Raw genomic sequence first — 24,952 nt, 5'->3', positions numbered from 1 at the left:
TAGATCTTAGCGAAAAAAAACATTACAATGAATAAGTATTTTTGTTTACAGATAAGATTTGCGAGTATAATACATATATGTATATATACTGTTTGTACGTCTATTGGCAAGACCATGGGTGATTCTATATTAAATCATGTTCCATAATTGTATATACCCATGTTCTACAGACAATAAACGAATTATGAGTTTCCTTAAGGAGCCCACTGATTAACAGTCCGTCGAACGGTATCGGCCTGTCAGTTAGAACAACATTTTGACAGTTCCGAACAACTGACAGGCCGATACCGTCCGGCGGACTGTTAATTAGTGGGCCCCTTTAAAATCTTTAACGTTTGTCAGTAGATACCTGTATCTTCTCGAAGTCACATAATGGCAGCGTCGCAACCAAAAAGGGGATTTTCACTGAGTTATTACAGAAATACAAGAATTTTCACTACTATAAAACAAGACCGATTTCAGGAAACTTTGTATGACATATCTAAATGCGGTCTAAAATACACCTTTAAAATCTGTCGGGTTTTGGAGCCCACGGTGTAGGTATATATTCAGAGATAGGGATATAGATATTTGAAGGTATATTCAAATTGTGTAAAGGAAACTTGAAAGACGGTGAATTAATAACAAAGTTCTTGAAACGCATGATGACGGCTAACACGAGTACTGCATTAAAAGGGACGGTAACGTGAGAAAAAAAAATAGGCTTTTAAATAAATGTTTTTCTCCAAAATACCGCATTTCGTTAGTAATCCGAAAACGTTAAGTGCCCACACTTTGTTTTCAATTTTAAAAAATTGAGATGTGTTTTAGCTTGACACAGGGTAAAATAATCCTATGTAAATTCATTATTGTCCGCTGTGTTAAGAAATTCAAAATGAAAAGGCTTTAGTAAAAATCACTACTCAGCCAAAAAAGCCCTAAAGGCACTTAATTTACAAAAACATCTTTAGACTATTTTGGGTTGACTTAGTAAATATGTACCTATGAAATATGGCAAGAGCACAAGTATTTTTTCATCACACTTGCTCGAAAAATATCTTATATCATGCAGGTGTACTGAAATACCGAATATTCGGCTCCTCTCTCGGCCGAAGCGGATATTCGGCATGACATGTAGTTTCCGAATATTCGTGGCATCTCTACTATATTGTTCCCGCGGGAGTTATGGATTGTGAAAATTTATTATGTCACTAATTCATACGAACCAAGTATAAATGACTTTTAGGTTTAAAATACTAACACCGTTTAAAATTTGATACGTTCGTTTATGTTTTAAAATATTTAATTAGATTAAGGCCATAGTCGGCTTTCCATTAGCTGGTTTGTTAGTGCACGACACCTTGCATTTTGAGACTATGCGCTGAAGAAACTTGGCACAGTTGATTCTTAGCTGGTCTTGAGTAGATACAGACCGGGAGCCGCAGAGAGCCACCTCTCATTTAGTGGGGGGGAGGGGGGAAGTTCGACGCTGCCGCGCTTCACTTGGAGCAGCATTTCTCTAAAACTATACCTATTAGGGCATGTGATATATCATTTTCCGATAAATTAAGGATGAAGAATCTGTTTTTAGAACAAAAACAATGCAATTTCTAACAAAAAAAAAAGAATAAAGTAGAAAAGACAAAAAAACGTATTTTTGATTTTTTTATAAAAACAATTTTTTTTTTTAATTGTTGCAGGAATCTGAAAACAAAAAATATAGTCGTAAAGCTACACTTATTAGTTTATTATAAAAATCTGTTAAATGGGAGATATAAAATAATATTAAGCGTGGGTCAGAGCGATCTCATATGAAGGTGGGAAGGTTACTTTTAATTTGTTCTACAATCGTTTATTTTTTTAGTTTTTCGTAAATAACTCGTAAACGGTAGCCCATAGCAAAAAAATATATTTTACGTAAATAATCTATTTCAGATTTGTCATAAAATAAGTGCTACTTTTTTTCGCTAGGATCAATATTAAAAACGATATTAAAGAGAGAAAATAAATTCTAAGGTAAAGAAAAAGTTTGAATGACCTTTTTAGTAGGAAATTTTATGTAAATTATTCATGTAATAAAACATTTTTTGCTATTGGCCATCGTTTACGAGTTATTTACGAACGACTAAAAAGGGGACCTTAGAATAAATTTTCTCCCTTCAATATTTTTTTTTATATTGATCCTAGCAAAAAAAAGTAGAACTTATATTATAAGAAATCTGTAACAGATTATTTACGTATAAGATATTTTTTTGATGTGTACTACCGTTTACGAGTTATTTACGAAAAACTAAAAAAATAAACGATTGTAGAACAAATTATAGGTAACCTTCCCACCTTCATATAAGATCACTCAGACCCACGCTTAATATTATTTTTTATCTCCCATTTATCAACAGATTTGTATATTAAACCATATATTTTATTAAACGTAATAAGTGTAGCTTTACGACTATATTTTTTAATTTCAGATTCCTGCAACACTTTAAAAAAAAATTGTAATTATAAAAAAAAATCAAAAATACGTTCTTTAGTCTTTTCTACTTTATGCTTTTTTTTGTTACAAAGTGCATTGTTTTTAGTCTAAAAATAGATTCCTCATCCTTAATTTATCCGAAAATGATATATCACATGCCCTAATAGGTATAGTTTTAGAGAAATGTTGCTCCAAGTGAAGCGCGGCAGCGTCGAACTTCCCCCCTCCCCCCCACTAAATGTGAGGTGGCTCTCGATGTCTCCCGGTCTCTATCTGCTCAAGTCCAGCTAAGAACCAACTGTGCCAAGTTTCAGTGCATCGTCTCAAAGTGCAAAGTCCCCATATAACGGTGTGCACTAACAAACCAGCTACATAGTTAGTAAATCGGATCTTTCGTTAAACAGACTGATTTTTTATGGCTACCTCTTCTAGTGAAGAATATTTATGACAGTTTTTGACTTATGAATTATCATTTTTTTTTTTGATTTATATACCGGCCTATTTGCCAGACTATAAATATTTTCCGGGTGGTACTTTCTGTCAAAAATCAGCAATATGTGTCAGCGAGTGGGTACTTTTTAAGGACGTACACAAACAACTCGAACATGATCAAGCAGAATCGAGCACTTTTTATAGATTTGTGTAGTTTTTTATCATTTTATTTATTATGAAAAGGAATTTATGTTCAATTATAGTAAGTCGGTTTGCTGCTGACTGACACATATTGCTGATTTTTTGACAGGAAGTACCACCCGGTAAATTTTGATTTTCTGGCAATTATACCACCACCGTTTCAGGTATTTTTTCACATCGATTGAACGGCGGATCTGACAACAAGGCTCTCCGTGGCAGTCTAGGTACTGACTGATCAGCCAATTCCTTCCTTTCAGGTCCTCAGCAACCATTTACAAAAACTAATAATAATATTAAGCGTAACTTTTCGGCAGCTTATTTCAATTATAAATGACATGCTAAATGTGACATCTGCCTAGGAACCAATTATATGCTAACAGAACTCAACAAGTCAACATATATCTGGGCTAAAACAATAATAAGGCTCGTAAGTTGTGATAACAAATGATACTACAGTTTGTATAAATCCAAGTCCGAAGTCCGGACTAAAATATGACGACTATTCCCGCGTAATGGATACAATCACTAGCGGATTTAAAGGGTTTTATACATCCCTCTAGTCATGTTGAGCCTTAAATTGAACTGAACCTTTGAACTGGTGTGAAATGGTGGCCATTGCTGAAAGTTTTCTATTTTGCTGATCTTTTTGATCCTAATTTAACAGCATATTTTTACCGTATATAGGGTAAACTTAGAATATGTATAAATATTATACATCACGAGGAATGCGAGAGATTTTAACCACGCATTTCTGAGATCAAAAGAAGGAAATAATTAATATAAGTTTATATCAAATTCGCCAAAAAAAATATATTTTTTTTGTTTTGTTTTTAATTTTTTTTAATGTATAATTTGTACATAAAAAGTAAATGTTATTGGTAAACTTGTCACTTAAAATGGATTTTTACTTTTTTTTTTCGAAAAACCTAGAAGTGATACTTGTCATTTTTTGACATCTATCAATAAGTATATTTAGACTACGTCCCATAGTAGCAACATCGCTATTAAAAAGGCGTTGCACTATGTAACAATAAAAAAATGTTTTTTTAAGTGGTAATAACTCTGTAACTAGGCGAATTACAAAAATGTTTATAGGACATTTTTGTCTCTAAATATGATCAGGAAATACGCTGTTAAAATTATTCGGTTTCCTCGTGTTACACCGTGTATGGCAATAATGACCACCGTATAACATCATCTTAAGCACATTTTTTTTCACTTTAACCCTTTAGTGGGTAACGGCAAGATATTTGCCATCATACCACTCGGATATTTCATTTTTTTTCTCAATTCACGTGTTGTTAGTTAATATAAATTTTGGTTCGCATAAGAGAATATACTCGTACCAATCTACGAAAAAAAGGAGAGCTGATAGACGTTATTCCATCCCTTGTTAAATGATGATGATTCTTAGGCCTGAACTTAGATTTTTAACTATTGCCTACATTTGAACAAAAATGTCTGTAAATAAAATTTTCTTTGCTGGATTTATCCGATAGTCACAATTCTCTAGTTTCAGAGACAAGTTTGGCGATATAAAGTTTAAAGAAAAAAAATCTGTTATTTGATAATTTAAAAAAATGAAGACGGCAATATATTTGCCACTATCCGTTAAGTGTCTGTTTGTTAAAGGAAGGGGTAGGTTAGGCTACTATTGTTATTGGTTTATATATGGAGCAATAGCTTAATTCAATACTTCAAATTATTACATGCCCCAACCTATCCAGTTTTGCTGGGATTACTACTTGGAAATAATATACAATACCTACATATAATAGTATAGGTATATTAAACATATTATAAATAAAATAAACAAACCTTTTTAAGTTAAATAAAGGTTTTAATAATTTCTTATCATTCTATTGGTTTTTAATTTATTCATCTTAATACTTCATGCCACCCGTAGTTCCCCCGGCAAACTGTCATGACGGTCTTGTCACTTACTGCTCTTGGCTGATAGCGGCAAACATATTGCCGTCTTATAATTCGGAAACCCCGAAATAATATATATATTTCTCTTTCTCAAAAATCATAAAAAAAAATTCATGCTGTGCGTATCGTTAAAGTTATCGATTCATTGCTACAAAAAAATAATGGTCAAAGGGTTAAGAAGGCAGTGAGGATTGAATCGTGTCTTTTTTAATCTTGACCGTAGGGTTAAAAACCGAGAAACGCGCTCATCTTTTATTAATGTCATCAAATATAATAAAATGTCTTGTAAAGTTCTATGTAAATTGCGCGCTGATATTAAACAAATTTCATAGGTTAGATATAGGTAGATCGAAATAAATCTGGCGTGTAAGGTGGTACGAAATTAACCGGGGAGCCATTTGAAGCGTTGGATGGGAAGAATGGGCGGTAAAACAGCTCTTAATTAAATCAAGTGACACGTCTCAAAGCCTGCCTCAATCACAGGCACGACCCCAATAAACCCATCCGTGTGGTATGCGTCTACTACATCTTAAACACAATATTGCAAATGTATGAAAATGACATTAATTTAGCTAACGTGGTAAAATAAGTAATTCGATTTCGATATTAACATCTTACTTTTAAGTTCTGTTCTTACTTACTGTGCCAGCTTATTCCTTAATATTTTTTTTTATCTAGCAGAAACGTCTGCGAGCGATAATACAAATTTTTAAAAGGAATTTTAAAATTAACGGTGCTATACGACACCCTAAGGCGTTTAAGCATTAATGCTTAAGATTCCTTCCCTTCTTAAGGGAAGGAATGGAAAGATTCGCACACATCTAGTAAGCCTCCGTGACTAGGGTTGCCAGATCGAAAAGTGCTATTATCGGGAAAAAAAATAATTTATCGAGATTTTGGGACTTAAGTCGGGAAAAAAACAACATTCAAATTAAAGTAATTGTATTAAAAACAACGATATTTTACATTATTGGCACTACGCTCGACGCGGGTCGCTCGCTCGCTCGAGGACAGTTCGGAACTTGAAATTATTGTTTTATAACGTGAAGCTGTTTTTCGGGACAGTTTTCACTTTGTCGGGAATCGGGAACACATGCTAAAAATCGGGAGAATCCCGCCAAATCCCGACCATCTGGCAACCCTATCCGTGACTCAGTTGGCAGAAGCGATTGGACCGGTGGTGTTCCAATGGTCGCAGGTTAGACTCCTGCCGGAGGTGTAAAGTTTTCAATCTTTCCTTAAATTAAAAAAAAATATTCCTTAATGTCTTGGGACCTGTTAAATTTGATAGGTAAATTATATTCAATTGTGAATATTTTATTACAGCGGACACTAGTTTGAATTTACAAGAAAAAAAATAGTTAACATATCACATCAATAAAATTGCACTACGGTAGGGGTCGGCAAACTTTTTAGAAGAAGAGTCAATCGCAGTAGAAATAACCCGACCCGCGGTTTGCCCCTTATCCTCTGCCCTCCTAAGCCGAACAGTGCAATCTCAAAAACAAATGATTTAAAAAATGGAATTCTTAGTTATAAAAACTAAAGTATAAATTAGCAATGCATTTTCTTTTGAGATAGCGCCACTTGGCTTAGCAGGGCAGCCCTGCTCCTGCACCACGTATATAAAACTTAGCATTTGAATAATATCATCACTATACAATACAACGTTTGATTTCAATTCATCAATTGTTCACGACTGTATGCACGTGTACCAACGACATGTCATACAAATTAGCACCTACTTTTCATCGTTTAATGTCTAAGCCCTAACTTAACTTACTTAAAGTCAACTACTGCATCTGAGTACTACTTCAAGCTAACGATGTGAAGCATGGTTTAAAGTTGGAAATCGATATGACCGTAAAGAACTAGCAACAATAATAAAAACCTAAGTGGGCACAGGGGCGCAGACTCCAAAAACTTTTTCCACTGCGATGCAGTTTTCGTCGCACTCATTACTTAGTTCCATAACGAACCCGCGACGGCAGTGGCGAACCCTACCGCACTTAGGCTCGCTCTCGGTCAGGGCAATTAATTAAACTGGCTAAACGGTATCGTGTTTTACTTAATGATGTTTACGCTACTCTTCACCAATCATGTCGTTGGTTATACACCATCAATAACGTGTGCTGGTCATAATTTGACAGGAAATGCATAACGCACACAATGAATACTAAATAATAAAACAACAGCTTTCAAACAGCTGCTAAAATCAATTATAAATTAATTACGGTTTCAGCATATTTTTGTTTTTGCCGGTTAAGTCGTAGAGTTAACAGACGGCGCTCTAAGAAAATGTTTCAGGATCAGCAGATCAATGAAGCGCAAGCTCTTCAACGCGTTCAATAATAGTTCTTTGACTTTTGATAAGATGCCACGTATGGATCGAAAAAATAATAAAAACAACTATGCATGCTTATTTTATTAGCGTCCTTTATATAGCGTAAACCACTTCCATAGTAAATTCCACCCCCTTAGCTTAAGGGTTGATTTTTCAGTATAAAAACTATCCTAATTCTATACCTCCTAAGTATACTAGGCAAGTGCAAAATCTGGATTTTGCAGGAGAGCGGTTTAAAGGTACAACGGAACGTAACTTCCTTATTTGTCAATGTAGTTCCATAAAATTTTGGATTTGTGCTAGTGAAATCTCTTAGATTATATCTGGATTAATGAATATCTAATTTTTATCGCAGTTTATGATATAAGAGTATATACTCAAGTATACGCGTATTTAAGCGGAGCCAACAACAAAGACTTATCCAGTATTACATTCCAAAACATTTAAAATTTATCAAATAATTGTAATTTATTTAAATAGTTATTATCACTTCAAAACTAGTGCCTACGTCAAATCATGGGATTAGTTGTCAAGCGGACCCCAGGCTCTCATGAGCCGTGGCAAAATGCCGGGATAACGCGAGGAAGAAGAAGAAGTTATTATCACTTTTATCACTTATCAGTCTTTTTTACCACGTCGAACCAGTGCGTTGTATCAGAATGCCACACTTTTTTAGCCCTCCTCCACGTTAACTTTACCGCGTCCAAAGTGACTTACCGCAGTATAGAATGTTCGACTAAGTATATAAAACTATGTTAGTTGCTAATGCGAAATTCAGCATGAAATTTCAGTGGAAGGTAAATTATTGGTATGTATTTTAATCCTATATATACATAAAAAACCGGGCAAGTGCGAGTCGGACTCGCGCACGAAGAGTTCCGTACCATAATGCAAAAAACGGCAAAAAAAAACGGTCACCCATCCAAGTACTGACCCCGCCCGACATTGCTTAACTTCGGTCAAAAATCACGTTTGTTGTATGGGAGCCCCACTTAAATCTTTATTTTATTCTGTTTTTAGTATTTGTTGTTATAGCGGCAACAGAAATACATCATTTGTGAAAATTTCAACTGTCTAGCTATCACGGTTCGTGAGATACAGCCTGGTGACAGACAGACGGACGGACGGACGGACGGACAGCGGAGCCTTAGTAATAGGGTCCCGTTTTACCCTTTGGGTACGGAACCCTAAAAACGTAAAATCATAAAATTGTCACTTGCCTCAGTATACTAAGGAGGTATAGCATGTCTTCCCCGGGACAAAAAACTATCGCCATACCTTGCAGGCATTGCAGGCGCCATAGGCGGCAAGTTCATCGAAATGGGTTTAGCGGTCTAAGCGTGAAGAGGTAACAGACAGCCAGAGTTACTTCCGCATTTATAATACATATTAGTAGGGTATTTTGACAGGGCCATCTCAACCGATCGCACAACACATTTCAATAGACAGGACAACACTAGACAAAACTAATAAAACAGCCCTATTGTTTGACACTATAATCCCAAACACTTATAACTAGCGTCCGGAGGAACGGTGGCAAATTTCACACAGAGGGTTATGGAGTTGTTATTTATTACTAACTTTTTAAGATTGAATGAATAAATTATTTATTTACCTATAGTAGTAAAGTAAATTAAGAAACTGATTTATTACGCACTTAACTGAAGACAGTGAGGAAGACCTCACTTAATTCCAGCCACCAATTTTAGTTCAATGGCGTAGAAAAGAATATATATGGCAGGTTACTTCTTAATCTAGTAATTTCATTTTAATAAAAAATGTGAATAATATTTTGATAAAAAAATCATATTACCATTTCCCAAACTTAGGTATAGGGTATAGGTAATGCTCGCAAGAGAATTATAGGAAGTATTATGCAAAATTAATCATTTAATCGTTATTCGTTTAATCATAAACATACTTAGGCGACTCCATTTCCCTCTGTGTGAAATTTGCCACCGCTACTCCGGACGCTACTTATAACCTTCAAAGTACAAGCGCAAGATTAAAAAACCGGGATGTAAAACCTAAGAACCTATTGTTTTGTCCAGTACCGGTACTATCCCACAACAGCTATTACTATACTCCTATAAAACCCTGTCTTTGCAGTCATCTTCATATTCATTTTTTTTTTATTTGACACCGGTGATTAAAGGCCGTTTAGATCTGGTAAGGGTTACACGTGTTTACGGGGTCATTGTACAATTTTCTTAGTGCTAGTAAACTATTGATACCGCAGTGCAGGAAAGTAAATTTTTTATATACTTACTATGTAAAACATAGCAGAGATGATTTGTAGAGTGTTCAACAGTGCATAAATACACATTTACCCGCTCCTTATTCATAAAACTTTACAGGCCTGATTTAGTTAAATTATGTTTTATCCCTTTCATACAAATACATAAGTCAAAATGACAGATAAACACGAACGATTCATAGCTAATTCAGGGTAATGTTACTTGAGGTTAGGTAATGTTGCCACTGTCAACACGTGACACCTTATTTTGAAAAAAAGGTGTACCTACGCGTGCATTTTGATCTATCGCTCTTTGGAGTTCTCCACTCTTTATTATGCATACATGCATAATGTTGTCATATTATTTGACCCGGTGGGCTATCGTAGTTAAAAACTTGATTTCGATCCTTATTGCAAGGCACCACACCCTTATTTTGGAACGCTTTCAATGAGCTAATAATAATATGTTACTTAAAAAAATACTATCAAATTTGATTTCTTTTCCACAATGCAATGTCGTAACATCTGGCTGAGACTGTTACTTAAATTAGTTAACAATGACACATATTGCTGGCAAACAAACGCAGGACTCCTAAATAGAGCGCAAGCTATTCTTAACTCAACATCGTCACACCGGTGAGCGAGTCGTCTGCTGATTCATACACACCTCAAGGTAGTCCACAAACATACGTCCATCTTACAATTTATCACATTTTTACATTATCACCTATTATTATAAGTGTATAATACCTACAGCATTTACAGTACCGGCCAATAATATATCACCTCCATCATTTTACGGTTGCCCGAGGACGCTGTTCGACAAAATAGGTATGGTGGAATACGAGTATATAATGCTGAAACTAACAAAAACTTAACGTTATATTATGATTGTATTTTTATTATGTAGTTTGATATCCCCAAATCATTAAAAAAAATGCTGCTTGAAAATCCTCAATCAATTAAAAGATTTACCATATCATGCATGACCGGATTTTTTCGTGTCCACAACCGAAGTGTCAAAACTGAAATTGAACTTTATGCATATGCACGTAGGTCTATGTTGCTCTGTGGTCTGTGACCGATTAATCGGTCTTTGGCGTTGAAAATGCGGTGCGGATATATCGGTCATTGGCGTCCAAAAGGTTAACGCTATCGCTAGCGTTTATGTCAGTGCAAAACTGGTGGTAGCTGTATTTAATCAAAATGGCTAAGAAGTACGTTGTAATTATTAAGTTTTATTATTCTGGCCGTGCAATGTATAAAGTAGAAAAAATGATAAATATTCATACGAGAGATGATGAAAAACAAACGATCCCTTGAAAACCGAAACAATTTTCCCGTTCCCGTACGAATACCACCACACGTTGACCGGAAATTAGAGGAAATTGCAAGATAAAATGAATTCTTCGGAGTCCAGTCCTAGTACGGCAAATATTTTGATGGCTCTAAAACACAAACAGAAGGCCTTATTCATCAAACATATATCAGAGGTTTGAACAGATTCAATATTCTTACTCGTATTGTGTGCATGAATAACTTCAATAACTTGGCTCAGGGATCGATTTTTTGTGTGGGAACGAAAACGGTATTTCTTCGTTCTTTGTTAATTATTTCATTTGTAATTGGGCACTCTAATAATACGAAGTCGTTACCTGACTGAATACACAACTGAGTCCTACATTTCGAGTATAAAATAATTCGAAAAATATGGTTATTTCGATGTTTTTGCAAAAAACCGGTTCCGATCCCTGACTTGGCTAACTTAAGGCGCGGTGTGTAGTAAAATGCACTTTTTTGTCACCATATTTACAGACTTTTACAAGGATTTCATGCATTATTTTCTAGTATGTATAACTTCAGTCCTTGAACTACGTTATTGCTTGTCAGAAACACGACGGCTCATTATTTTCTCGATAGAATATTAAGTTGAAAACATGCCTAACACTGTCTTTATTTCCTTATGTTAGAAGTACTAGGACGAAAATGTATATGAAACTTACTTCAGTCGATAGCTTTTAAGTAAATCTTCATTATTGCTTGTCCTTTTATCGATACGTTAATTTTTTCATTCATCATTTGATGAATTCAACATTTTGCCTACTAAATTACACCCTACGCGGCAATACCTTGCGCCTATTCCTCACGCCAGTACGCCCGTGACCACTGTCAGCGTCGGACTTGTGCTAGTTTAGCGGACGTTTCATAAAATGGGTAATCACAGTATAAATATGCAAATATGTTATACACACAATGTTTTTCAACATACTTACGAAGAAAAGCAAAATAATTCTTAAATACGGTGACATTTCAGACATTCGTCCGTCATATTGTCATTTTATAACAAGTTGGGCAGCAAAGGCACACACCCATCTAACCAATCCGGAATTCAGTCACGATTGATAAATTGTGTAAACATATTTTAAAAGGCTATAAAATTAATCAAATTGAATAATTTAGACTGGTCACATTTTTGTAAAAATCGATTTCTACTGGCAAAACATATTACTTTTTGGCAACCGGGTTTTTTAACCTAATTAGACCCCGCTGAATCCGAATTTGCCGGTTGCTTGATCGAATTCTTGACTGGAAGTGAGATATTTGATATTAAAGGTCCCTTTTTTTACTTTTTCGTAAATAACTCGTAAACGGTGGCCAATATAAAAAAATATTGTAAACATTAATAATCTACACATAATTTTCAATAAAAAAGATTCAGTACATTTTTAGCAGGGATCAATATTTAAAAAGATAATAAAGAGGGAAAGTTAATTATAATAAATTCTAAGGTTCCTTGTTTTTATTTTTTCGTTAATAATTTGAAAAGTATGACTCATAGCAAAAACAAATCTTACACATAAATAATAAACATAAAATTTCCTACAAGAAACATGTAGAACACTTTTCGTTAGGATCAATATTTAAAAAGACAAAGCAGCCGGTAAGTTAATTACAATCAATTTTAAAGTCCCTTTTTAGTTTTTTGTAAATAACTCGTAAACGGTGTCCCATAGCAAAATAGGTTTTTATGAATAAATAATCTACATAAAATTTTCTGCAAAAAACATCTGAACACTTTTCTCTAGGATCAATATTTAAAACGATATTAAAGGAAGAAAGTTCATTACAATCAATTCACATGTCAATTTTTTTAGTTTTTAGGGTCCCGTACCTCAAAAGGAAAAAACGGAACCCTTATAGGATCACTCGTGCGACTGTCTGTCTGTCTGTCCGTCTGTCACAGCCCATTTTCTTCAAAAGTACTGGACCAATTAAGTTGAAATTTGGTACACACATGTAAATTCGTGACCCAAAGACGGACATCTTACGTAAACAAATGAATTTTAAACATGGAGGCCACTTTTTAGCCAAGGGGGGTTAATTAACATTAAGAACCTATTTTGCTATGGGCCACCGTTTACGAGTCATTTACGAAAAACTTAAAATAGGGACCTGGAAATTGATTATAATTAACTTACCCCCTTTAATACCTCATTAAATATTGATCGTAGCGAAAAAGTGTACAAAACCTTTTTTGTGGACAATTTTATGTTCAATATTTATGTATAATTTTTTTTGCAACGGGGGCGCCGTTTACGAGATATTTACGAAAAAAAAGCGACCTGTGGACTGATTGTGATTAACTTTCTTCCTTTAATATCGTTTTAAATATTGATCCTAGAAAAAAGTGTTCAGATGTTTTTTGCAGAAAATTTTATGGAGATTATTTATTCATAAAAACCTATTTTGCTATGGGACACCGTTTACGAGTTATTTACAAAAAACTAAAAAGGGACTTTAAAATTGATTATAATTGACTTACCGGATGCTTTGTCTTTTTAAATATTGATCCTAGCGAAAAGTGTGCTACATGTTTCTTGTAGGAAATTTTATGTTTATTATTTGTGTAAAATTTGTTTTTGCTATGAGTCATACTTTTCAAATTATTAACGAAAAAATAAAAACAAGGAACCTTAGAATTTATTATAATTAACTTTCCCTCTTTATTATCTTTTTAAATATTGATCCCTGCTAAAAATGTACTAAATCTTTTTTTATTGAATATGTTGTGTCGATTATTAACGTTTAACAATTTTTTTTTATATTGGCCACCGTTTACGAGTTATTTACGAAAAACTAAAAAAAGGGACCTTTAATATCAACTATCTCACTTCCAGTCAAGAATTCGATCAAGCAACCGGCAATTTCGGATTCAGCGGGGTCTAATTAGGTTAAAAAACCCGGTTGCCAAAAAATAATATGATTTGCCAGTCGAAATCGATTTTTACAAAAACATGATCAGTCAAGTATACACTCATATTGTATATAATTAATAATTATTTAGGTACACTCACCGTCTTACCTACCATTTTTAGGGTTCCCTACCCAAAGGGTGAAACGGAACCCTATTAGTAAGACTCCGCTGTCCGTCCGTTCGTCCGTCCGTCTGTCACCAGGCTGTATCTCACGAACCGTGATAGCTAGACAGTTGAAATTTTCACAGATGATGTATTTCTGTTGCCGCTATAACAACAAATACTAAAAAGTACGGAACCCTCGGTGGGCTCGGTGGGCGAGTCCGACTCCGGTTTTTAATTTCATTAAGTACTCATCAAAATTCGAATTTACTAATAAATCTTATTCAATATTAATTGCCGAACTAAAAATCCCGGAACTGACAATTCAGAATACCGATGTCCTCAGAATAAGGACGTAGACGTGCTGCGCGGGAATGGTGCGGTGCGCCGCGCGGGGCGCCCGCCTGCCCGTTCTACCACGCGTCTGCTTCACCCCCTTGAAAACGTAAAACTCGAGTATAAGAGCGCCTTAAACCGCGTACTTATTACTAACGCTATTGGGTCATTTGCAAATTTATTGTACTGAGAAAATTAAATAAAAAATGAGATTAATTTTCTTAATTTTCTCAGTTTCGTTACGAATGTTAGCTATACAATTTTGCATTTTTGTATGGTTAATTATCGTTACGAAACTGAGAAAATTAAGAAAAAATTAGACAAAGGTACAATAAATTAGCAAATGACTACGAGTAAAAATGTTGTCTACGTGTTATCTACCAGGGCTGATCCGAAAGTTGTTAGCTGCTCCGGCTCTACTCATGCGATTGCAATATAATTTATACCTTTGTGAGGGATATTTCAGTATGTAAAGAGATGACGTCAATTCATTTTTAGAAAACGCATAGTTTTTATTTTTTTACTTCGACGTGCCGAAGACTAACCATCAGCCAGGATGATCAGTAATTGAAACTCCATTATGTGGTATCATTTTATAAACATTATTAGTTTAAAATCATATTACATTTTTTAGGTGCTGCTAATTGCGAATCTCGACAGTTTTATTACGTATAAATCATTTTGATTGAGTAAACATAATTATGACTTAATAGGTGTCAGTAATTACTCATTTCATCAAAAGTAGTAATTTCAGATACTAATTCAAAAATGTGCTTTATCATATAAAATTATTTATCAATTATAATATCGAAAATGGCAGAAGAAACCGAATAATTAGACCCGGGTAAATATAAGTCCGATTTTTAAAGATTTCAGTACGAAAATCATTTAATTGTGAAAAAAATCATAACTCCACTCCTAGCTTTCAGTAAAAAAATATATTATATAAAAAAACGCATCAGTTTAAAAAAAATCATGGACAGAAGTAGCATTGAAATAGCCCTGACAATGGTATAAATCATATTGAAGTCATATTGCAATCGCATGAGTAGAGCCGGAGCAACTAACAACTTTCGGATCAGCCCTCGTACTTTTAAAGTTGTGCTTCAGTACTTTTAAGCATCGTGGCAAAAATGAGACCAAAATAACATTCTCATTTTTTAAGGAAGTACATTTTTTGTTTACAGTCGTTGCTCGAAGTGACGCCCTTCTTGCATGTGCACAGTGCGATACATTGACGCCCTTAAATGTTTCTAAATGAACTTTTATTATTATTATTTATTATTTCATAAACGGTAGTTTTATTATTTTATTACAGTTTATTATCGCAAATAATGAATCTCAAGCAGTTTTATCTCTTACGACACCGACGTTCTTCAAGTTAATGTCTGGGATATTTCTACTTTTATTTAAAAAAAAGTTATTAATGTAATTTTATTCATTGGGTAACGCACTTTCGATATGAATTTGACGTTTTCTGATATCTGTTATATTTACGGAATTATCGTCTGGCTACACTTAACGATTACACCCTATACATACGCAACGAAAAAATTACCTGACGCAGTCGGGTAAAAATACTTTTTCCAGTAATTTGTATCAGGATAAAAAGAGGGGGGGGGGGGGGGTTATAGCAATATGGGTACCAAATGAAAGCTAATGAAAATACCAATTCAAAAATATATGTAAACAGTCGGGTATTTTGTTTGTAATAATAATAGTTGTAGTTTCATGTAACAGAATAATACTGTTATTCAACTTGATGTACTTTTCTTATTTTTGATATATCTGATTAATTATCTTTAGACATTATATAGACGATATTCACAGTCATTTGGTATATAATTTTAAATTATCCATTCAGTCATTTTCAATGAGCAGTTCAAAGTCAACTCTAGATTGTGATATTTTTGAACGTTTTCTATAATAATTAGTTAGAACAAGTAGTGGATATGTTATAGTATGTTATATATTTGAGATCTACTCGCGACCCACAGTTTGGGAAATGCTGCTTTAGGGCATATATGTCCAAGTGTCAAAACGTTCAGAATCACAATGCCCTACTGCCAATAAGTCCGTAGTATCCGTCCGTCATACTACATTGAAAAACACCGATTGAGTACAGGACTTGACCACATACATTTCTAATTTTTGACAGGAAGTACCGTATGGAAAATTTTGATATTTAGGCAAGTAGTAGGCCAATGTCTAGCCTACAACTAGAAAAATAATTAGAGGTGTCGCTACTTCACAACGACATTAAAAAAAATTTTTTTTTTTACTTCATTTTTCTTTTTTTTAATATGACAACTGGTATTCGTTTTTTGAGTATCGGTGCATACCTAAATAAAGAACACTTTTTAAAAATTTTAAGCAAATTGCTTGAATACATCCCGAATAACAATACATTAAAGAAAAAAAATAATAAAATCATAAGTCAAAAACTGTCACTAGTAGGATGTTGATACTCAGCAAAAATATCTTCACCATAAGAGGTACTCACAAAAAAAACCCGAATCAAATTGATTTAAGGGCCAACGTACTATGGAAAACCGACTATGGCCTTTTAATGTTATATACCTAATAACTGAATAATGCCTGACATGTAATATTTAAAATAATATGAATAAATGTCTATGTCTATACGGCATTTATTGAAAGAAATAAAAATAACTTTTTGAAGTGAAAACTTTTTTAGCGGCGCTGGGCACTTTTTAAGGTGGGGAAAAAATGATAAACTCGAGACAGCGTAACGCGTTCACGTGACCGTAACGTTTAGATGGCCACTCATTTAGATGGCATTTAAATCAATAAAGAAAAACTCAATGACATTACATGAAAAAGGTTCTAATCTTGTACGGGTTGAAATACGAGGATCTCACAGTTACATTCTAACTTTATATCACTCAAATATAATTCAATAAAGCTACATCTTGATGAAATCGCTAATAAAAGTGAACTCTAGTACTGGTGAATAAAACTCAAAATATCATGACCAAATATATTTAGATGCGAGGTCTGCAATGTAACTTTACAATTTCTATTCGAATTTTAAACAATTAACGCTACAAATTTGAATTTCGAATTTTAAACAAGCTCACTGCCCAGCAATTTCGGAACTAAAGTTTTTCAATAGAAAGGAGGATGGGTCAATTATACATAGTGCTGCAGTCATTTTGGACTAATCATTGAGTTTTCACTTCTGTCGGCACTCCCGGAGTGCAACCCTTTTTTTTATAAATCTACTTTCGTAAATTATTTATGTTAAAATTGGCGACATATCATAATCAAAGTAAAAAGTTAAAATAAGTGGTTTCCATCAATCACACCAACAGACCCCGCGTTTCCGGGCTCGGGCTAGTGGAGCGAAACATTTCTTTGAATAATGAATGTGAAGGTAGGAAGGTAGGTATCGTGCTCCGTAACTGGACGTGATATACGCCGTCGTCGGCCGCATGCATAATTTCACTTATTTTATGTGGTTAATTGTCGAAAATGACCGCTCGGAAAATATATTACAACGCTCCCACACTGGCACTGTTGGTGGCAGCTAATGTATTCCAGCGCTCGTGCGCTCCGCCCTCGCCTTCGTATTACCTCGTTCTTTGTTTAGACACATGTATTGTGTGTCGGTAGTGCCTGTCCGCAGTCTACCATATTTTGTATGAAGATTTTCCTAACCCTATGGCTTTTTTACAACTTGTGCTCTTGATTGTCTTAATATATTTTATCTACACACATATCACAAACCCTCTATAGTGCCGTATCCTCTACAAACCACAAATTACGCCCATCATACTTTTTCTATTAGTCAACTAAAATAATACTTTTAACTAGTAGAATCATGTGACATTCCATATTTGACGCGTAGGAAAAGTATTGTATACAATAGTGATATAATCAAGCTTTTCAATCTCGTACCTTACTTAGACAACTCAGCAAGCTTCGTTGTCTAAACACGGTACTCGACTGAAAAACTCTCTATTATATCACAATTGTATAAAATACTTACTAATTATTAAAGACGCTCCAATACTAGTGCGGTGCTACGCGACGTAAGCGCCGACTGCCATAATGTACCTTTACACGTGGAACGTCACATATGATTCTACTAGTTAAAAAATTTTGGTTGGGTCCATTTCGTGATGCACCCTTAATGATTTCTTCTTTTCTTGCTGTTGTTGTTTGTACCTACATGTTCGTAAATGTTTTGTGATCGTCACGAATAAATATATTTTATCTAACATAAAGCATACAGATAAAATACGAGAGCAGCCGCTATACCTTCTACGCGCCCGGCCGGCAGGGCAGGTCAACGATGAGGATGACGCCCTGGTACTTGCTCCATGCATTCTATTTTGAACAGTTTTATTTCTCGATTTTGGCCACAGTAGCCTATGGAGACAAACATGAAACGCTAAGCGGTCTTCGTGGTCATGGACATTGCTATTTTGTGTCACATGCGCGTTTCTAATATATGAAGCAATAGTTTCTACTATACAACCTGAAATAATTAATTAATTCGTGCTATCGTTTTGTTTCGTCCCTCTTGACCGCGGCGGCACGTGTTTGGTCAAATTTATTATAGTTGACTAAAAGCGTTTCGATGTTATTATTATTATATCAGTTCAGTCGGGATCCCAGTGGAAAGTATGCGATTTCAGTATGGTATATAAAGTCTTAATTCACAACCATTAGTCGACGAGTAAAAAAATAGTATTTTGTGTTATTTTATTAGGGTTCCGTACCCAAAGGATAAAAACGGGACCCTGTTACTAAGACTCCTCTGTCCGTCTGTCTGACTCACACTTGAGAAGAAAAAACTAGCGAATGCGAAGCTTTTAACCGAAATTATTATTAAATACGGTGACATTTCAAATATTTGTCCGCCATATTATCATTCCTTGACAGGTTAGGCATCGAAGGCACAGACCTTCGGCATTCAGCCACGATTGATAATTGTGTAAAAAAAATTAAACGGCTATTAAATTAATCTATTTAAATATTTATCAACTTATACAAAAACATTAAATTATGAACGTCAGTAATATTATAGTAAAACTCCCTTAACCTTGACTTTAAACAAAGTATATTACTTAGAACCTACTTGGTTCGTATGAATAACATAGTGACATAATTAAAAAAGAAAGCTATAACTCCCTGGGAAGTTATAGCTTATTTTTCACCACCTTTAACTCCCGCAGGAACAATACAGGCCTTTACCCTTCAGTACCTACACCTGCATGAAATAAGATCTTTTTCGAGCAAGTGTGATGAAAAAAACCTTTGTCAGTATTGATCGTAGGTGCTGTTGAAGCAGACTCAAAATCAGGATCTTGATAGTTTTACATGTTAGTACTGTGTACGTACTATGAAAAATATGTAAGATTCGAAACTATTGGTTGACGCGGGCTAATCTTTCAAGTTGTGTATCTAAATTATTTCTCAAATCTCATGTTTAGATTCGGGAGCAGTACCTAAATAAAATTCAATAGCGAGTGCTTTACAAGGTTGTACATTGAATGTATCAGATGGGCCAGCGAGATACGAGCAGCAGCGGCAGCCGGCACTGTGCGTTGAAAACTTCACACATCAAATCAGGGAATGAGCCCCAAATCCTTTTCGTTACCTGCTAGTAGTGATTTACAAAATTCACTTTACACGTGAAAAACTAATAGAAGCTTACGGTAGATTAGATCAGTTAAATTACTTATCGTCGGGGATAGTGCAATACCCCGTAACTAACAAATGCAGTGCGGTCCAATTTCTTTGTTACATTGTTTGAATTTAGAACTCTATCGCCTTTTTAGTTACCTACGTGGTATTGCACTATACTATCCCCGATGTTATGGCGTTATTCATAAACGTGTTACTGGCCTGAAATAGCTATGAATCGTTTGTCTTTATCGGTCATTTTGAATTAAGTATTTGTAAGAAAGGGAGAAAACATAATTCAACTAAATCAGGCCCGTAAAGTTATATGAATAATGGGGTAGTATTTAATTTATTACCACATTATTAATATATTTCATTCCTTGGCAACTTTACAAATACATTAAATTGAGGCAAAATATTTTCCATAATGTTAATAATATCCAGAGAAGATTCATAATTTTGGAAAAGAGCTGATACTCTTCAAACTGCTGAATCAGTTTCTATCAAATACAGCTAAATGCCACCCGCAAAGCAACTCGCATTCACGTAAAAAAATCGAATCGAAATCGGCCCACCCGTTGGAGAGCTACTATGTCACAGACAGACGGATATTGGCGTCAAACATATAACACCCCTCTTTTTGCGTCGGGGGTCAAAAATAGAGCGAGTAGAAGTTTAGTACCTACGTAAAACCTCTACTCGCTCGAATTTCTTTGTACATATTACAAATAACAAACAAAATCCCCGTTCACTTCGAGTTGGGCGCCGAGATTTTCGTTGAAAGCGCGTTGGTCTAGGCCCTGTAGGTTCAGGTTCTTCTGACACTCTCACTGAATGTAAGCGAGAACGAGATGGCTGTGCGTGCCGGGGCTCGCGGATATCATGTTTTTGAATTTTATTTTTTGGTTAGTTTTAACAACAAGCTTTAAGTAGGAGGAGAGTCATTCCACCGTTTCGGTTGTTACACTTGAACTCATAAAATAAGGTTTTATTCGATATTGTAACAGGAACTAGGAACTATTGATATTGATTCATCTACAACTTTGATAATATTATCTTTTCCTGTACACACATAATTAAAGTATAAGAGCAATAACGAGAGAATCACTAAAAAGTAGCTGTTTCGGGCGTTACGCGAATTGGCCTATACCTTCTGACCATCAGTACCAAAATGCATAATTTAGCGAATTTTGTCAAGTAACCTCCAGTTTTATTTATGTCAAGTAATAATAGTTAGTATAGCCTACTGAAACACTGAAGTAACACTTAGTCTCACTTCTTATTTAATTTTAATAAAATAAATTACCTGTTTCGGGTGTTACTAATGGTTCGTTTCGGGTGTTACGAGTACGAAATTAAGACAGATTTATACGAAATTATGGCTCATTTTATTGAAATTATTGTCTTTTTAATAAATTCGATGTAAATCATAAGTAATAAATGCTGAATTATTATAAAATACATTAATCTTAACAATAAAAACTGTTTCTCGAAAATATCATAATTATTTTCTTTCGATACGAGTATTTCCGAAAATATTCACTTAATCAAAAAATGGTTGATGGTGACACCTATTCATTTTGAAAGATCTATCCAACAACGACACCCCACATCACAGGATTAAATGCAAAAAAAAAAAAAATATTTTGTACAGGAGCTACCATAAAAAAAACATTTTTTTTTGGGGCTTTTTTTTCTGAAATGAAGGTTTGGTATGTTTTCTATGGAAATAGGTTAGTGTTGACTTCTTAAACCAGTTTTCATTTTTGAACCCTTGGTAGCGTTTATTATGGAATGACCCAGGAGGAAGTAGTCGCACTACTGTATATGTCGCAGTCAAAAGTGTGAACTGGTCAAAAGAACTTTTAACCGACAAAAACAGGCAAAACTGCTTTTGACTGAGCATGTTGGTCAAAAGTAGTTTTACCTGAAAATCATTGGTTAATAGTAATTGTGACTGTTACTATCAGTCAAAAGTACTCGCAGAAATAGGTAGGTTAGGGTTATTTTTTTTTGCTACGCCCTAAAAACGAAACTGTACCCAGAGATAGGTAGGTTAGGGTTATTTTTTTTTTGCTACGCCCTAAAAACGAAACTGCTGCCAGAAATAGGTATGATTTTCAGGTAAAACTACTTTTGACCAACATGCTCAGTCAAAAGCAGTTTTGCCTGTTTTTGTCGGTTAAAAGTTCTTTTGACCAGTTCACACTTTTGACTGCAACATATATAAATTATAAACTGAAATAGGTATCATACACTAAAGAAAAAGTGATCAAGTCAACCGGTGGCCAATGTGGGATTCGAACCCGCGTCTTCAGCTTACGCGGCTAACGTATAGTGGTCAGACGTTTCACGGACAGTTTATAATTTTAAAATTATTAATTTAAGTGACTAGATAAAAAAACAATAATAAAATATTTAATAAAAGAATTTGATTTGTTCCCTAGTTGGATAGATGGCAGCACCATCTCTCTCGCTATAGCGTAATCTAGTAAAGGATAGGAGGTGCAAGTACACACTTGCTCGCCCTTTGAGTTGGTCAAAGGCGCCTAGTCTTTCAAAGATAGCCGGTACCGCCGTGGCCGGGTTGTCTAGTGGTCAGAACCTCAGGACGTTAGCCGCGTAAGCTGAAGACGCGGGTTCGATTCCCGCCTGGGCCACCGGTGGACGTGGACACTTTGGTTCTCTTAAAAGTCAACGCATATATTGTGTCATAAAAATCGTTTTTCGCGGGTATCAAAATTTCTATAGCTCAAATGTTGTTTACATGTAGGTAAAAAATATAGAGCATAAAATTTGCGACAAGTTAGGTATGAAACATTTTTTCATGAGATCAGCCGTTTTCAAGATATAGGGCACAGAAAGCGCAGTGATCAGACATTTTGTGACTATGCGCTGAAACTTGGCACAGTTGCTTCTTAGCTGGTCTTGAGAAGATTCAGACCGGGAGCCATCGAGAGCCACCGCACATTTAGTGGGGGGAGGGGGGAAGTTCGACGCTGATGCGCTTCAATTGAAGCATCATTTCTCTAAAACTATAGGTACATATTAGGGCATGTGATATATCATTTTCGGATAAATTAAGGATGGGGAATCAATTTTTAAAACAATGCACTTTCTAACAAAAAAAAAATAACTAGAAAAACTAAAAACGTATTTTTGTTTCTTTTATAATTATATTTTTTTTAATACCTATAACAGAAATCTCAAAACAAAAATATGGTCGTAAAGCTACACTTATTTAGCTTAAAAATAAATCTGTTGATACATATGGGAGATAAAAAATAATATTAAGCGTGGGTCAGGTGATCTCAATGCACGATCGTCCGTGAAGTAGGGTTCAGATACTGTTTTAAACACACGAAAGGTGAATATATTTTATTGTTTCTCTCTTTGTCCTGGTAACCAAATTGTACTGGTAGGTAACTCCAGGTTTAGCCGGTTAACTCCGGGTTAGTAGGATGGTGCAAGTGGCGGAGACCTAAAACAATAAAATATATTCACCTTTCGTGTGTTTAAAACAGTACCTAAACCTTACTTCACGGACGATCGTGCATTGAGATCACCTGACCCACGCTTAATATTATTTTTTATCTCCCATGTATAGTCACAAAAAGCAAGGTGTCGTGCACTATCAAACCAGCTTAGTACGTATGTCTGATCACTGCGCTTTCTGTGCCCTATATCTTGAAAACGGCTGATCCCATGAAAAAATGTTTAATACCTAACTTGTAGCAAATTTAATTATTTTTTCACGCAACTGTTCGTAAATTTGGCAATAGATGACCTAAAACCAAGCTGGAAAGTAGGCAATAGCTGTAGCGCCTGAACCACCACTACTACAATGTTTCATTGTTATCATCATCTGTCATTGGTGACGGTTCGCTACAGCAATGAGTATCATTTAAAACATAAAAAATCAATAACAGGTCTTTTTTGGCGCAACTTTTTCCTTCAAAAATAAAATTAGGTTATTTATAGGAGCAATTTCTTGTTTAAAAAACAAAGAAATGTCAAAACCATTCATTTCATTTTTTTTAACAATTATCCATTCAGTTCACGCTTAAGGCGTTTTTTACTTTTGTAGCTGTTTGTAGTTTTTTTTAGCAAAAACGCTTCTAAGTTTAGAGTCGGTTTGAAGCAAATAACTGAAAAACGCCTCTTAAAAGTGATAAAAAAAGTAAAGGCGGGATCTGAAAATACTTACTGAATTGGATAGTATAAGTTATGTTTGACTAAAAAATACAAGAAACACGTATCTACGCTAGCTATAAAAGAGTTCTTCTAGTGAAGAAAATGATATTCTTACGCTGACGCCTACCGAAATTCAAGAGACAGCACAGGCCTACATTCAAACAACATTTGAGCTATAGAAATTTTGATATCCGCGAAAAACCGATTTTTATGACCCTTGACCTTTAATAACTTCCGACGCGCATATGATATATACGTTGACTTTTCAGAGAACCTTTAATATGTCATAACGAAGGTGTATACGAGTTTCACGCTTATTATCTCTCATTCCGAGGTGAAACTCTTAATATAACTGGGCCATGAATGTAATGTATGTGTAGACATATTAAAATTAAAACAAAATAGAAACCCCTAGTGTAAATTTCATTCGATAGCGTGACATGACGTACGCGTTTGCGTTGAGTCTCATTTTAACTATATGCGATATTGAACAGCGCGCCAAGCGGGACGTTTTGGAAACTGAAAATCCCATACAATATGAGACTTAAACGCAAACGCTTACGTCACGTCACGCTATCGAATGAAATTTACACTAGGGGTAAGTTTCAGTAGTAGTGGACATTATTTATAAACTTTAGGTGGTAACTGCAGAGAAATAAAAAAGAAACCGGCATTTAAGAGGATTTGGGGTAAGAGAAAAGCATGAATCCCTTCGCTTGGCATGCAATGCATTCATATTCACAAAATAGATTAAATACTTAGAACATACTTATTTAGATTATTCATAAGAGAAGAGTTATATTTCAAGG

The 24,952-nt window shown here is 34.8% G+C and overlaps 1 protein-coding gene and 1 long non-coding RNA gene across 5 annotated transcripts in view; both read right to left on the bottom strand.

Moving 5' to 3' along the window:
- LOC134804720 (maternal protein pumilio) overlaps positions 1–24,952 on the bottom strand; it is a 362,073-nt gene that overhangs the window by 66,284 nt on the left and 270,837 nt on the right. The gene's annotated exons all lie outside the window — the stretch shown is intronic.
- Positions 1–24,952, bottom strand: part of LOC134804950 (uncharacterized) — a 152,155-nt gene that overhangs the window by 23,926 nt on the left and 103,277 nt on the right. The window lies entirely within an intron of this gene.

This window comes from Cydia splendana, chromosome Z (genome assembly GCF_910591565.1).
Source record: "Cydia splendana chromosome Z, ilCydSple1.2, whole genome shotgun sequence".
NCBI lineage: Eukaryota > Metazoa > Arthropoda > Insecta > Lepidoptera > Tortricidae > Cydia > Cydia splendana.
Note: the sequence above shows the minus strand (reverse complement) of the source record. Positions and strands in the feature narration are given on the sequence as shown.